The 11018-nt window shown below is 30.7% G+C and overlaps 1 long non-coding RNA gene across 2 annotated transcripts; it reads left to right on the top strand.

Annotated features, from left to right (window-relative positions):
- The first annotated feature begins 6031 nt into the window (after positions 1–6031).
- LOC132733535 (uncharacterized) lies at positions 6032–6567 on the top strand. 2 transcript variants are annotated; one of them, XR_009626175.1, is made up of 3 exons: positions 6032–6154; positions 6281–6388; positions 6446–6567. It is a non-coding gene; the product is annotated as an uncharacterized LOC132733535 (long non-coding RNA). The 2 variants fall into 2 exon arrangements; XR_009626176.1 differs by having other exon boundaries at positions 6050–6154; positions 6209–6388.
- The last annotated feature ends 4451 nt before the right edge of the window (positions 6568–11018 follow it).

The raw sequence follows: 11018 nt of genomic DNA, 5'->3' as shown, positions 1-11018 counted from the left end.
GCTGCTTACAGTTCGAACAACACAAGTGAGATGGCCATCTGACACTTGATTCTTTCCATGTGACACTCCGTCATCTTTCTGAATACAACACATACAAAGTAGCTTCCAAATATTAGCGTTCGATAAGTTTGGGCTTTTCTTTTATGTTAAGTCAAGTTTGATTAAAGTCGCCCAATACCTTCAATATGAGATGTTGTATGTCCGTGTCCATGAAGACATCGGATAATGGTTGTGTTTGTGGTACTTTAAGTTATTTTTCTTTCTTTTTCTTTCTAAATGGGTGATTCTACCTAGTATTCCTTACTTGAATACTGTATGTATAATCGCCCTAAGAATATGATGCAAGCCGGCCATTTTAAAGACGAATTTGGGTAAGAATCATAATTAAACAATATATAATATTGTAATGACATAATAAATAAATTGCCATGTAAACTGTACTTGTATAAGAAATGACTTAATTTATATTTAATTTTTACTGCTTGCATATTGTCGGATAGCAATTGATTATATACACGTGCAACTAGTGTCGTCTGATCGTCGTCTGCACTTTTCGCTATTCCTTCAGTGGCATGGTTCTAATGAAATGGTGGATGGGAGATAACCCCTATAACAATTTGCTTAGTGCGTACACTGGTCATGTTATCCTGAGATTTGCTTAGGTTAACTGTTTTCTATCAAATTTTACAATACTGATATACATGATTTTGTAATGCTATATATTTTATACTTATAAATGAAATATTAAGAAATATTGATGAAATAAAATGCGTATTTTCATTTTCTGTATTTTCACTGTAAAAATTTATTTTTCACTGCAGTGAAACATATTTTCCGTATTTTCACTGGTGTCTTGCCGGACTACATTCTTTTAAATTCTGCAAGTACATATAATTTAAGGGAAAGTCTTTCAAATTTTATCGCAAAAAAGAGAAAAATGTATATAATAAACAGAAAATTCAAGTTCTTTTCTATAAATACATGATTTATTTTCATCTTGTGGCATGGAAATTACCATATTTCACTCGTGGCTACCGCCACTCTTGAAATATTTATTTTCATACCACTCGATGAAAATAAATCATGTATTTATAGAAAAAACTTGAATATCCTCTATATATTTTTCAGTTTAAACTAATTTAGCTTTTTTTGGGGTTTTATTTTGTAAACATTATGTTTGTTTGGACAGGTACGTATATTACCTGGTTTGGATTACGTAAAAGTATGCTATAAACATGTTAAAATTATGAAAACAAAATATCCGAACCTTCTCAGCAAATTAACTCCAGAACTGCGTATTCAAGATATAGAGGATATTGAATGATGTAGGTTCAATACTGAATTTATTGAACTGAATGAATAAAGGCCAGAGGCTCGCATACTATTATTTTATTCAACGAGTACAATAATTTTAGTAATGAAGATACACTAATATAATATTCTATTCATCACATATCCAAAATAAAACTGTTGACAGTAAAATGAATCAAATTTTCATTGATAACGCTAACATTCAGTGCGTCTTTACGCTATGTTTGTATGTGACGTCACGTCGGATTATATGCGCGGCCGTGCAATACCATATTTACGGATTCGCAAAGGCGGCACGGGTATTGTGATTTAAAAAAGTATGTTATGTTATATTTTATGTAACATTATGTTGTGTTTCGTTTTGTTAAAAACATAAGACTTACACTATAAATGTTCATCAAATGTCTGTCTACACGCAGGAATATATTCGTTACTTAGTTTGTAAATAAATAAAGCAAAACGTCATCAAAGTTAAAAACTAATCTTTAAACTGAACATCGCTCTACATAGAATCATGTATTGATCTTTTTTCTCTAATTTAACAATAGTATCAACTTGTCAAATAATAACCTGTATAGAGATAGATAAAGCAGTAAGGAACTTTGTTCATAAAATCTTATATTTTGTCAACAACATTGGACAAAATATAATTACATTGCTAAAGGGCTGAAAATAGTACAAATATATGGTGGCTGATTTGTGTCATTCGTGTTTTCGCCCCGCAACCCACTAAGCGAAAATGTCGAGAATTCATGAGTCAATAATTATGGTATGTGACACATATAAAAACATGACATATATTAAAAGTAACACAGAGATAATTTATCCTGTTATCTTTATTAAGAAATATATATTATAATATTAACAGTAGTTTCTATAACTAGGTTTGAAAATGATGTCGAACACCAATATACAATGTATACCAATTAAATGAGCCGTGTCATGACAAAACCAACATAGTGCGTTTGCGACTAGCATGGATCCAGACCAGCCTGCGCATCCGGGCAGTCTGATCATGCTGGTCGCAAACCCAATATGTTGGTTTTGTCATGACACAGCTCAAATAATATTGTGCATCAATAACTAATGTACTTCAACTAAATCTGATCTCCAATATAAAACATACATCTATATGAAATGTACATCAACATGAAATGTACATAATATACTATGTACATCAATACACAATGCACATCAACATAAATTGTATACCATGTACATTAAATCAAAATTGTACCCCAATTTACAATGTAATATACTAATTAAATCATTGTATCGCTTGGTTAATGTGTGTACCCTGGTAACACATGGTTAATGTGTGCATTGACATTTATATTGAATATTACCTGTAATTGAAAATGTACATTAATTTATAATGAACACAAATATACAATGTACACCAACATTAAATCTGCATCAACATACTTGTACACAAATGAACAATGTACATCAGTATATGATGAACAATAATTAAAATGCTCATCAATTTAACTTCATACCTTTAAATAAAGTACATTAATTAAAGATGTACATCAATTTAAAATGCTTAATGTACAATTCACATCATTTTACAAATAAATCTGTACTATATCCTGCATTCCAAAAATACAAGGTACCAATAAAAATGAGTTACCTGGCCAGTAATGATTAAACTTTTGAAGCAAACTTGGTACAAAATATAAACATGCCATGTATTTGCAAAAAAGAATGACAATTTCACACCAGTCATTTAATTCACAGACACTTGGAGTTAAACCTTATCACCCAAAAACCTGACCCTCTGCAGTTAAAGGTGAATAAAAATATTTTAACATTACAGTCTTTGTTATTACAAACTGGGTCTGTTTCAATCATTTATATTGTTTTTAAAACATTTCCAAAAGAAAAAAGTAAACTCCATGTACAGTTAAGTCACAAAAAAGTATTTTTTGTTGAATTTTTTTTTTTTTACTGTTTATAGGGGCCGTTCATGCCAGGGGATAGGGCCTGACAGTCCCAAGTGTCTGTGATTAAAGATAAACTAACCAAAACAACTGAGTATTTACACTGCCTGACTGGCATTTGTCAGAGGAAAATTATCTTATAATACAAAAGTCATTGATAATAAAAACAAAATAATAATTAACAAACTGAATATAAATTACATACATGATGTGTATTTTCATACTATTCTCCATCCACATCAGAAGAATTGAGGAAATCAGTAAACAATGACTGAAATCTATGCTTATGATATATCAGTATATAATGTAGACTTTAAATGAATGAAGTTTTGGAAGCTCTCAATAAGTAGAGGTTAAACATTGTTGTTCATGTTTACCGGGTATATAACTTCGTAATATGACAAGTTTAATGTGATGGTTATCATGTCAATGCCCTCAGCTTTATATCACACACATTTAAGTAATTAGTATTCAAATTACTATTGTTACCGTCACATTATCAAAAGTATTGAAACAATGTTACTATATCTGAAAGCATGTCGAGCTCAAAGTCATGTAAAATATAAAGTGTCATGGCAAGTAAAAAATGTCATGGCAATGTGCAAAAATTTGTATATATAGTACCAGTAGCGATAAAAATAAATCATGGAAACGAACAACATTACTTTGATCAATAATATTTCACATATCTATCACCTTAAGTCAACATCAACTCTCATTTTACTTCATCTAATTGTCTCAATTAGTGCTGAACTGCAATTAATAATGATAATTAATAAATTTAATATTACAGAACAGAACAGAACAGTGGTTGTAAAAAGTAAATCAGTATAAAAGGCTGTGGGTTGTTCTTTGAGTAAATAGTACAGTGAAAAAAATCAGCACAACAATATCAGCTGTGTAAAATGGCAAGTTAAGATATAGTTCTATAATGGTAAGTATTATATAATGATCTAAAACATGAGATAAACAAATATTACAAGATGTAGGGAAGTTGATCATGTCAATGTGTTCAATGTTTAACATCATCATTACACAAAGTATACCACAATGTTAGTGGTATGTATCATCAGTTCACATCGTTTCTCACTAGAAATTCATAAAATGTGGTAAGTTTGAAATGTTATATTTTCATTGTACATGATGTAGATGTGATTCATAATTTCAATTTCTAGTAATAAGTTTAACTGGTAAACAATGTCACATAAATAGCGTGTACAGAAGATTGTAAAATATTAGTAAAGATTTTTAATTACTGTCTTCCCTATTTCAAATTTAAACAGGCTATGAATGGATAAAAAAGCTACCATAAAAATATTCCAGTTAAGTCGAAAGTAAGCAAAATGAAACATGATATTTTACACATAATTTATTATCATGTAAAAACATTAATCTTTAAGTATAGAATAACACATATGTCACAGAGTCATTACATTGAAAGGAACATTGATAAAATGTAAAAAAAAAAAATTAAATAAAAAAAATAAAGGAAAAACAAATGAAAAAATAATGTCATGTAAAGATATTTACTTTGTTAAATGGCATATCGGTAACATAATTCTTTACAAGCCCATATATCTCTAACTGCTAGGCAAGGTTATATGGAGATATAACCTGTCAAATGTTTTTAATACAAGTTTATAAAACTACTCAATTGCTTTTATTCCACTATAATAACATTATACCTTACATAAACAAATTCATTTCATTTAAGTGTCAGCAAACCTTTGAATAACATAATATTCACAATGATGTCAGTGGTCCAGCAAGAATGTATAATGACCGCCTAATGCAACTAGTTTGAAATCATCAAATCAATGTTACGTTTGAACAATATTATAATTAATGCTATAACTATGTGTAAGTAAAGAAACATATATTTCTGCAATACTTCCATGTGAAGCAAGACAGAAGTGAAATTTCTCAAAAGTTTTGTTTTTATTTACAATATTATACATGTATTACCATACATTTTATTACTTGAACAATAAAAATAACAAAGTCTATAACAACTGATGTTATCAATTATAAAAATATTAAAAAGAAATATAAATGCTGCTATCTTGTATGATATTTAATAGAATATATCCTGGACATATCTACATGTAAATATTGAGAGATTTTTCTTTCCTCCAATGATTCAGTAGTGAACTAAGAAATATGATGACTGACAATGATCTGAAGCTGCTACAAATTAAATCTTTTTAAAATCTCAATATGACTCATCTTCTACATGATTTCCATGTAATCAGAAAATTTAAATCACTAAATGCAACGTGGAACAATACAGATATGTTATTGAATAGCATATAACATTGTTTACAGTATTTTATTAATCTCATAAACAATACTCTGGAAAAAAAGTCTATCTCTGGTATACTCTTAATATATATAACAGACGAAAGGCATCTAGTTTTTCTTCTTCATTCATAAGATTTGTCATCTTTCATTTGAAATTAATAAAGGTATTTATCATTACATGTGTTATGTCATACAGTATGAAGGTTTAGTCATCACACTAGAAACAAACATTTTTCTGACAGCCCTATAACAAATGTGTCTACCACTGACTAGACTAGAATACACTGACCTCCATGATTGCACCAAAGACTACATCAGATAATATCTCTGATGTTTTTGATTTTATAACATGAGTAACGAAGTAAGAATTAACTATCAAATCATCACATTCCTGCAGGATATTCAATACCCTTGCACCATTAGGCTAGACTACAGAATAAAGTTCACCCATAGAAACCATCATATATAAAACATCCTTTATCAAATCGTAAATCCATTATTAACTAATAGAAAATACTACTCATCAATTAAACAATCATTAACATGACAGACAAGATTCTTTTTGCAAATAGCTTTCCAGGTCATATTATATAAAGACAGTTACCAGCCTTATAAAGGTGACCAGCCTTATAAAGGTGATCAGATTTATAAAGGTGACCAGACTTATAAAGGTGACCAGATTTATAAAGGTGACCAGACTTATAAAGGTGATCAGTCTTATAAAGGTGACCAGCCTTATAAAGGTGACCAGACTTATAAAGGTGACCAGATTTATATAGGTGACCAGCCTAATAAAGGTGAGCAGACTTATAAAGGTGACCAGCCTTATAAAGGTGATCAGACTTATAAAGAAGGTGTCCAAACTTATAAAGGTGACCAGCCTAATATAGGTGACCAGCCTAATAAAGGTGAGCAGACTTATAAAGGTGACCAGACTTATAACGGTGATCAGACTTATAAAGAAGGTGTCCAAACTTATAAAGGTGACCAGACTTATAAAGGTGACCAGACTTATAAAGAAGGTGTCCAGACTTATAAAGAAAGTGACAAGCCTTATAAAGAAGTTGTACAGGCTGACAGAATAACATATACAATCTGTTAATGGGTGTGATCACCCACATATATCAATAAAACAGCACAAATCTACCTCAACCAATATTGTGTCATTAAACTTACAAAAAAATAAACATTGACAACTTTATGTACATATAAAAATGCTTATCATACTGGGTATGTCTGATATAAAAGATACTTTTATTTACAATAATTTCACAAATTGTTACATTTGCACAAAATAAATGCATTTAACCACTTATAAACTAAGATATAACAGACATAACTTAAGTCTTATTGCATTATACATATATTTCTACTAGCCCAAATTTCAAGCCTGATAAAATTTAAGCCCCCTGACAATAGGAGATTATTTAAGACCCCTGACAATAGTAAGGTTGTTATTTAAGCCCTCTGACAATAGCTAGATGTTTATTAAAGCCCTCTGAAAATTGTGAGGTGGTTATTTAAGCCCTCTGACAAGAGCCAGTAGGTTATTTAAGCCCTCTGACAATAGCAAGGTGGTTATTTAAGTCCTCTGACAAGAGTTAGGAGGTTATTTAAGCCCTCTGACAAGAGCCAGGAGGTTATTTAAGCCCTCTGACAATAGCAATGTGGTTATTTAATCCCTCTGACAAGAGCCAGTAGGTTATTTAAGCCTCTGACAAGAGCAAGGTGGTTATTAAAGCCCTCTGACAAGAGTTAGGAGGTTATTTAAGCCCTTTGACAAGAGCCAGTAGGTTATTTAAGCCCTCTGACAAGAGCAAGGTGGTTATTTAAGCCTTCTGACAAGAGCCAGGAGGTTATTTAAGCCCTCTGACAAGAGCAAGGTGGTTATTTAAGCCCTCTGACAAGAGCTAGGAGGTTATTTAAGCCCTTTGACAAGAGCAAGGTTGTTATTTAAGCCCTCTGACAAGATCAAGGTTATTATTTAAGCACTCTGACAAGAGCCAAGAGGTTATTTAAGCCCTCTGACAAGAGCCAGGTGGTTTAAGCCCTCTGACAGAGTTGTGTGGTTATTTAAGCCCCCTGACGAAAGTTAGATGGGAAAATAAACCCTCAGACAAGTGATGAAATAGTTCTTTGACAAGTGTTATTGTATCAAATAAACCCTGTGACAAGTTAATTGATCACATAAGCCTTTAACAACTGAGGTGATCAAATAAACCTCTGCAAAGAGTCACCTGATTAAATAAGCCCTATATTAAAAGAAAGTGATTGAATTAGCCATCCGGCAACAGATCTTGAATGATACTGTTTCAAAAGTTTTCATGTAATTATAATAACTGGTAATCAAATGAACCATACACCAATTTAATGTAAAACATACCATAAGTAGACTTTTAAGTAAATAGAAGAGCATTAGTATAATTATCATCATATAGTAAAATAATTAGTGATACACAACAATATAACAGGAACATATTAACCTAACATTTCACCTTGTTATTTAACTCTCTTAAATATTCTAACACAATTCCAATTTTTTTCCCAATTGAACCTAGAAGAACTGAAAGTGTGTGTAAATATGCAATAAAATCACTGTTGACAATCTTTATTTAGACTTGTGATAATAACCATTAAAAATTTGACATGCTGAAGAAAAGAGTTTAAAATTAATTTGTTGATGTTATGTTAGAATCAAACAATATATCCCAAGCAGTTATTTTATAGCCCTTGTGATATAATTCCTCGCATTTGAACTCAAAACTGTGATTTATTTAGTGATATCTACATGTACTAGTATTTACCTTCGTTTACTTTTGAATAATAATTTACCTGTGAAACTATATGATACAGCCCAAGTTAAAACATAAAAAACAAAAGCTTGTATATTGTATGTCTTATACTAGTAAACAGGTACACTTGTAGTACACTGTATATTCAATATCACTATGACTTGACTATCTGGAAGCATTTTCATTAATCCAACACTACTAGTCAGTGTCAGGAAATCTACTATAATATGTCAGTGACCTGTGGTCACTTAACTGAAGATGAACATTATAATATCTATTTGATAATACTGGTTTTTGAGACCAAAAAAAGAAAAAAGAAAATAAAAACAAACGGTTCCTAACTCTATCTTACCTATACAGTGGCAATAAACAAAGTTATCATCAAATCAAAACTATATTGTATTAGAAGAGACTAGACAATTATGTCAAAAACTACAGCTTAAATTGAACTTAAAGTTAAATAATAATGGAAAAATGGATATGAGAAAAATCGTGATTAACATTACACTTTTCAAAAGCAATCTTCCATTTCAGATTTCATACTAGAATACACCTCAGTTTATAAAGACAATGTTGGTATGTAAATGAATTAATCTGAAGGTATTTTATATTTATTACATTACAATATAGGATGGTTCTTGGACATTAAGTTACTATTATGGTCCCATTACGTACCTATCACAGATTGACCAATTTTATTTATATAATGTATTTAAACTGATTATAATGAAATCAGCAATCTTTGATTCTGCTCTAAGTAATTCATTATCCGGATCACAAAAAAAAAATCCTTAAGATTTCTTAAATCTTCTTCACTTTGTGTTTACAAAACCGCATTAACAAACAAAATGCAATTTTTTTTCTCTAGATCCTGCATGGCACTTTAGCAATTGGCACATATCTTTTTATTTGAATCTATCTTTATACAAAATTATTAAATTTACCAGATTTCACAATCATTATACAGAAGATAATACTAGATAATGAACAGCACCTAGATTGCCAATATTTCTATTTTCAAGAATTAACTAAAACATTCTGCATGCAAAATAAAAATAAGGTATTATGTAAGAAACGAGAATCCAGTCAAATTAGAGGAATTATCTTGTACACTGCTATATATGTAAGTATGATCTGTCATGCATTCAGACTTAAACCACTGACTTTAATGACTAGCATTGTAAAACAAAAACATTCAAAACACAACCATAGTATGCTGATACAATAAAGTCTTATAACTTTCAAAATTAAATATACATAAAAAAAAAACTTAAAATAAAAAGTACCCCATTAATGAACATTTCCTTGTAAATGAAAAATACAAATTACAAAACAGTCATGACTTATATCTATATTTAATGTATTTTTGTCAAATCTGCTACATAACCAGCAGTCAACACTTCATTAAAGTTATATAACTCACAGTCAATAGCTCATTAAAGTTATATAGCTCACAGAGTCATGGGCACATTAAAGTTATATAAATCATATTCATGAGGTCATTAAAGTCATATAACTCACAATCATGAGCTAACTAGAGTTATATAACTTTAATGAGCTTATGAATGTGAGCTATATGAGTATTCTTTAAAAGGAGATAAAGTTTTCCTTAATTAAATGCATATATGAGTAGGAATATCAATCACAGATTCATATAAAACAACATATGCTCTTATTCCCTCTTCATTTCAAATACTTATACATGTAACTTTATCCATTACAGCAAAAATCAGAAATTCTTCAGATGAAATATATAGAAACATATGACAGTTTCCCACATAAAAATAAAATTTGAAATTTTCCTTGGCTCCCAAATAGTACAAATCCTGAATTTATCTTGATGAACATATGTAAATGAGCCGTGTCATGACAAAACCAACATAATGGGTTTGCGACCAGCATGGATCCAGACCAGCCTGCGCATCCGCCCAGTCTTATCAGGATCCATGCTGTTCGCTATCAGTTTCTCTACTTGTAATTGGGTTTGTAAGCGAACAGCATGGATCCTGATCAGACTGCACGGATGCGCAGGCTGGTCTGGATCCATGCTGGTTGCAAACCCACTATGTTGGTTTTTTCATGACACGGCCCATTATGTAAATATATTTACACATGGACTATCTGTGACTACGTCTGAATCGATCACGCTGATCTTGTATCTGTCCATCCATCAATCTTCCGAGACAGATTCCCAGTAACTGTGGTATTCCCAGACCCAGAACAATGCCACCTATGATAGGGAGGTTAGACTCCCCTAGATTTATAAGAGCATCCACACAGCCTAACGTGTAAATCTTCGATGTTGCTGTAAAAACCTGTAAAGGTACAATCATTTTTATTAAATTACCATCAACTACCATCAACTACTATGCAAATAATCAATTCCATGATTTAATCGGAATAAAAATTAGTTTATAGAATGATCAGTAATGGATGCTACCCTAGTCTGCACTTTTGACTTTGTATTTCAATGTCAATAAATATAGGCTGTAAGTATGAAAGTGTAAAAATCATTTTAAACCCTACTGACCTTGACACTTGTGATTCCTTAACAAAAGTTACAGAATCATTAAAATGTATGTAGCTAATAAATATAAAAGAAATCAGGCAAACAAAAAAGGCTGTGTGAGAAAAAAGTACAAGTCTATTTTCACCAAATTTGACCAAGTGA

This window comes from Ruditapes philippinarum, unplaced genomic scaffold (assembly GCF_026571515.1).
Source record: "Ruditapes philippinarum isolate M1 unplaced genomic scaffold, ASM2657151v2 ctg13853_1_1_1_1, whole genome shotgun sequence".
NCBI classification, from domain to species: Eukaryota; Metazoa; Mollusca; class Bivalvia; order Venerida; family Veneridae; genus Ruditapes; species Ruditapes philippinarum.
Note: the sequence above shows the minus strand (reverse complement) of the source record. Positions and strands in the feature narration are given on the sequence as shown.